We start from the raw sequence: 6317 nt of genomic DNA on the forward strand, positions 1-6317 counted from the left end.
GAAATGGTCGGGCCGCAGGCCCGACCATCGCCGCCGGCAGGCCAAGCAGGCCCGGCCCCTGCCGAACGGAGTTGCCGGCGCAGCGAAGCGAAGCTGGCAACTTCGTTTGGCGGAAGGGCGGGCCTGCTTGTTTGAGGAAAAATAAGGGAAAACTTTCAGGTTTGACGAAAACTCCTCAGATTTCGAGGAAGTCTCCTCAAAAAATGTGGGATTTTCCTAATTTTTTGAGAAGATTCCTCAAAAATCTCAGGCGAGATCGGAGGAATCTTCCTCAAACATGGGAGTTTTAAAGTCTTCCCTTTTTCATCAAAAAATGAGACATTGTTTTTACCGTGTTCTATGTCTCTCCCCCACCACCTCTGGTTCCGCGACGCCCTGACGTCACAGTTGCTGGGAGGTTCATGTTTCATATCCAAGACTTACCACCCACGCCCCCCTTTTCCCTTTAGCCGCAAGCCCGTGCACTTGCAAACGGCGACGGGCGGATCCCTCACAGGGCCTGCCCTTCCCAATCGGGCTCTTATTGGCCTCTTGCCGGCGAAGGAGAGGTAAAAGATGAGGTGCACCACGCCCGCCCGGCTGCGTCGTAAAAATGATCATTTCCTCCTGGAAAGTATGGAAAGTTCAGCAATCACAACGCAGCGATGTCGGCGGGTCCAGACTCTGGTCAGACTGACGGTGCGTCTCCATCGCATCCGCTCAGGCGGAAGTTTCATTTTTTCTTGTGTGTGTGTTCGGTGGCATCTCTCTCTGCCGGTGCTTTATGTCGGCAACCGCCTCGTAAAGTAGTTGATTGTTTATGCACTCGGCCACCGGCCCGCGCGCGTAGCAGGAGGAGACACAGGGGGTGAGTTAAGTAGAGCCGTTTCAAGACGCAACTGCGCGCTGCGCGATGAGAAAATTTTGCGATTCTACGAGTGAAGGGGGCGAGTGAGGCACAGAAACAACACGAACGGCGGGCGGGGGGCCGCGCCGGGCTACGTGTGGGTCCGTGTCGGCGCCGTGTCGGCCGGCCGCCCGGAGCCCCGGGGCCATTCGGAGGAAGACAATGCTGGGAGACAGGGGCGGGCCCAGAGGGGGGCCCAGTGGACCCCCGAGACCCGGGCCAAGGGCCATGGCGCCGGCCGCCGGCCATTTGGGTAAGAACCGTTCATCAGGGAATTGCGAAAACGAGATTAGCATCAAGTGCGCGGCGAATATCTGGCGAATCCGCTGCGCGCGCGGCCCTCGCGGCGGCCTGCGCACAGAACCCTCACTCTTTGGTCGCGCCGGACGAATTTTCGGGAGAAACGAGGGAAGGGGGAAGGGAGGCGGACTATCACCGGACCCACCACCGCCTTGGACCTCGTGTTCCGGACGGCCTCTTTTCGCGGGAAAACAACAGGGCTCATTGCGCAACGTGGTGGCGCGTGTTATCAAACATGTGAAATGGCGAGGACCATGCAAAGCGGAGAGGTGCGAATCGATAGCAGTAGTACCCCCGTGCCATGATATTCTTACTCCGGAGTGAAAATAGTAAATGACACATCTATCGGTACGTTCGCTGCGGAGTGACCACAATGTGGACACGCTTTTTTCTGGTTTTTACTACAACCCCCAAGGTGCACCGCCGCACTGAGCGTTGTTCACAAAACCATGTCTAGACGCTTCCGGACAATTCTGAAAAATCTGAAAAAAGGCACTTCTTTTTCTGTTTCCAGGCGAACGTCAGATCGTCGACGTGCGGATCCAGCATCCGCCATAGTGGTCCTCGCGGAGGTCACACACCTCGTCACACTGTACGCCGAGGTGGCGTGGTACAGTCAGTACCGCGGCTCGCACTCTAGTTTCACCTCGTTTCCCATCCCACCCGCGCATCAGTAATAATCATCTCATCATCAGTGTAGCAGTTGTTGCTGGCGTGAAAGTCAACAAGGCGCTGGAAAGACCTCCTACCTCCTCGTGGCGCGTTCAACTTTGTTGGAGGAAGCCGAGGAGGGAAGAAGACTGCTAATACGTCTATTAGGGTGATGCGCGCGGCAACGGGTCTCGTGTTTCTGAGGAGAACTTTAAACTACTTTCGTCCAGGACTGTTCCAAGTAAAATGCATATTTTGTTCTCATGTGTTAAAAGCTACATTTTTGTGTTTTTTAATCAAACATTTCACTATCTATAAAATTGCAAGTAAATGTCTCTGAAAGTTATATGTCGTCGTTTCTTGTCTCTGTTCGCTGGCCGACCGACACCGGATGCTGTACGTCGATCGAGACGACGGCCCTTTTTTCCGATAGAGATGTTTGCGCCCCGCCGTCGCGCTGATGCGACACGAGATGACGCGGAATTCCTTCCGCCGACACTTGGTGCGCCGTAAAACCTTCTTTCATACGCGATCGTAAAAATACCCCCGACGCAGCTTCGTAACTAATTAGAGGGTAGAATATTTTTTTTCCTGTGGCATCGTTCTTATTTTTTTTTTTTATGATTGAAACTAAAACATGAGCACCGTACCCATATGGCTCTGGATCTTTTGAAGAGGATCGTTGCGATTTGAACAGAACTTATATGTGGAGCAGTAAACCTTTTGCTTTTACAATCTGTTGTTTTTTCCCCCAGTATGTTACGCTCCCCCGACCTAAGCGATATCTCCTCCACTCTTCCCTGCCCTCTCAAACGCTCTCAAGACTTTTGTTATTTCGGGATCGACTCCAGTCAGCCAGGCACGCTGCTCGATCTCACTTGGGGCGTGGTAAAAAAATGTCTGCTTTACGTTTTGAGGAAATAGAGAAAACTTTGAGAAACTTCTATATTTTGAGAAAAACTCCTCCGATTTTTAAAGTCTCCTCAAAAAATGTGAGAATATCCTCCTTATAAGATGGACTTTCCTCAAATTTCGAAGGGATTCCTTTAAATTATGGGAGTTTCTCAAAGATTTCCCCTTTTCCTTAAAAAATCGAACCGTGGCCCCAACCGCACCCGACGCCCTCCGACCCCGTGCGTGTATGCAACTAACTAGTCCGCACGCCTACCCAGATGAAAAGAGGTAGTGCTCTAGCCAGACGCCAGTCCTCTAGCCGAGCAAACACCTCGTGACATCCACGCATGACGCGTGATGCGGCGCGGGGCCTCCAGCACCGGGCCGGCGGGTCATGAGAATCTTACGCTCACTTACGCCGGCCATTTGCATCACATTGGCACCTGGATGACAAAACACATTGAGGACTGGTCGGTCGAGCCCCTCCCTGGTGCTGCTGCGAGGCGCAAAGGGAAGATTAAAATCACAATGACTTTTGCAAAACGTTTTGCATCGCCTTTTATTAGCATTGCGTAACGCGGTGATACGTCGTCGCGTCGGGCTTGCGTCGGCTGCGAGGGGTCACACGTCCGACGCGCGATCCGGCGCGATACCCCCGTGATAGCCGCGATAGCGACGGGGAGGCTCGGGGAGGTCTTGTTACCGTCAGCACAGACTGGCAGGGGCGCGCGGCCGGCGCCGACGGCGTCACGAAAAAGGCGGAGGAGGCGAAGAAAAAAAAATCAGAAGTCACCGACAAGGCCGTGAGTCAAAGTGCATCAAGCGCTGCAGCAGCCGCCGCGGCTGCAGCCTCGCAGAGATGGCTATTTTGTGATACCGAAATCAAGCCAGCCGCCATCTCTGATGAAGGACCTTCGCCGAATCTACGTGATCTTAGCCCGGCCAGCACACCCGCGCGTACCGCACCGACATTTATCGCAGTGATTTACCGTTGCGGATGCTGTGGTCCGTCCTGACTGGCGCAGACAACTATAGGCGCCCGGCCGCCCGTTGGGCGTAGGGCCTTAATACTGTTGGTAAAAAAAAAGTAAAATATTTCCACCGGAGTTAATAATCGAATCGGAGAAAGTTCGCCGTCGCCTTCGGCCCGAAAAGTCGCGCAGAAAACGTTGGTTTAATGTGCCAGCGTACAGGTGCAGCGGCATAGGGCGGCACGGCAGAGTGCTGCTGCTGCTGCTGCTGCTGCGGTGGCGCGCGGACGTAACTCTAGTTTTACGACAAGATTACGGAGTGGGCGAGGCATCCTGCCCGGGGTCCTGCAGAAGGCACAGCAGGCGGGTTGTCTCACACCTTCCTAATTTGCAAATTCTTCTCACCTTTTTTGTCAGCCGTGGGGCCCCCTCCCTCAATTAGCTAGTCGTGAGTTTGCCCAGAGTTGCCCCACGCGCACCTCGCGTCAACAGACTGTATGGCTTTTCTTTTTCTCCGTCATTCCTTTAAAAACTAAAAGTAAAACTACCGTTCTCTGTGTGTATACAAAAACTGTTACTATTAATTACAATGTCAAATGAATCGTGTCAGGAGTGTCGGCCCGTGTGTGTGTGAGGGTGTGTACTTACACGCCTCACCACCAATTTCAGACATTGCACCGAGGAATGCAAAATGTTCCTTATTGTCGCTGGGGCAAGATGAAGTAGTGACCCAACCTAGTGACACGCTGGTTTCCCAAGGGGACCAAGAGGACAGGGCTATGCCGCCGAGCCTGGCTGTGCTCGCGCGGCACGGCGAGGGCGAGAGAGGCAGGTGGACCCAGCGTGGAGAGGCGTGGCGGGGCGCGGCGGGGCGTGGTGTCATGTTGCAGTACGGGAGCATCACGATCCAAGCAAAGACAGCTTTAACACCCACCACAGTGCAATAATTGCGAGACGCCAATTTGTGACACGACTCACAGAAACCGTTGTGCCTGTGCGCGGCTTGCGCTCGGCCGGGGCCCGCCGTGCCGCGCAGCCCGTCATCCACAATCATGTGCCCCGTGAACCTGCTCAGCTCAGGCAGCGCGCTGCAGCGGGGCGCCGACCGCGCGCTCACCCGGGTGATCGCCGGTGCGGTGTACGGTGGTACAGCCCCAGCGGCCCCCGGCCCCGGCCCCGGCGAGGAGCTGTAGAAGCGGAACTGTCATCAGCCGAGCCGAAGCAAAGGCGGCGTTACGGAAGGCGAAAGCCAAATGGAGATGACGAGATGAAGAACAGTAACGCAGAGCATAGGAGAAAATCCATACAGGAACAAAATGGATTAGGCAGCTTTGTACCAGTTAGAGGTTTCAAATGACGCCTTAACTACTTGATAAAGGTACTAACAGGTTTTACTTTTAATAGTTATAAAGCTCTGCTACTCATCTTTTCATTAAAGCACCCAAGATTTTTGTCTCTTGATTGCGAGGTGGGGGGGGGGGTGAAGCTTGAAGCAAAAGAAACAGCTAACACCCATCAGTATTAAGAGTTTACTACGTGACGTAAGGAAGAGCAATTATTCAAAAGGGAACCGCTCCTGTTCATGTCCTGAAACTTTTTTTTATGTACACTGCGCTGTCCCTTCTATTTCTCTCACGTAAGGGAAATAAAACACTTCAGGTGCTCTGCTAGATGCCATTCCTAGCTGCTTCCGGTACGGTTGTGACAGAAGCTGCTCCTGTCGCGCGAGGCATGACATAGTGGAGACAGTGCGGCACTTTGCACCTCCAGATCCCCACTAATGTCTCTAACCCCTCCCCCCTCTCCACCCCATATATATATATATATCGCTCGTTCGTGACGCATTTACAGTACAGTAAGCTCAATTTGATTTTTTTTTGTCGAGGTATTAAATGCGTTTAGAACAATGTGAACCATTCTCACAAGGAACAACAGATTGACAAATTGATATAATTTTGACATTGAAAATGACCCACGACCACGACTCCCATCTTGGTCTTGTTCTGCCTTGCATGGTACATTAATATTTCAAACAAATTTCTTTTCTTTTTGCTCTGGTGGTCAACAAATATTAAATTTTGGATTTATAAATTTACACTTGTCAGCATCGACGGCAGTTTGAAATACTGCTGTGCACGGCACTACCAGTCCCCTCGCGCATTCAAGTCACCGACGTTTACCAGGCTCACGTCCATCACTCCGTCACACCGTCACACGTCACGTCACACTCTTCTCGGGCTCCTCGGCGCACTTGTTGTTAATCCAGTCACCAGTGGGGGGTGATGCAGGCGGAGGTGGTTGAGGTCAACTTTTTGTTTTTTGTTGTTATTTTTTTTTTACTCACCGTGTATCCGAAAAGGTTTAAACAACCACGACACAAATGTAAGGGAGTCGAGCCGGGAAATCCCTTTTTATGGCGCTGCGGCTCTGACACTGCACGGCACGACAGACAACAACACACAACAAGACGACACACGCGGACAAGGCACGGCACGGCACGGCACGGCACGGCACGCGAGCGACACCGACACCGACAGGCAGCACGGAGGGCAGAGGCACGTATACACCGGCGAGTGCGGGCGCCTGCATTTATAACGGAGGTCGGGGGCGGCGGG

General features: G+C 53.0%; 1 protein-coding gene across 1 annotated transcript in view; it reads right to left on the reverse strand.

Moving 5' to 3' along the window:
* LOC127749459 (GATA zinc finger domain-containing protein 10-like) overlaps positions 1–6249 on the reverse strand; it is a gene marked incomplete at its 3' end in the record, with an annotated part of 49050 nt that extends 42801 nt beyond the window's left edge. Inside the window, exon 1 of the mRNA XM_052267617.1 lies at positions 6047–6249. The remainder of the gene's footprint in view (positions 1–6046) is intronic.
* Positions 6250–6317: the final 68 nt, after the last annotated feature.

Source organism: Frankliniella occidentalis, unplaced genomic scaffold, assembly GCF_000697945.3.
Source record: "Frankliniella occidentalis isolate FOCC.00 unplaced genomic scaffold, Focc_3.1 Scaffold4, whole genome shotgun sequence".
In the NCBI taxonomy this organism is placed as follows: domain Eukaryota; kingdom Metazoa; phylum Arthropoda; class Insecta; order Thysanoptera; family Thripidae; genus Frankliniella; species Frankliniella occidentalis.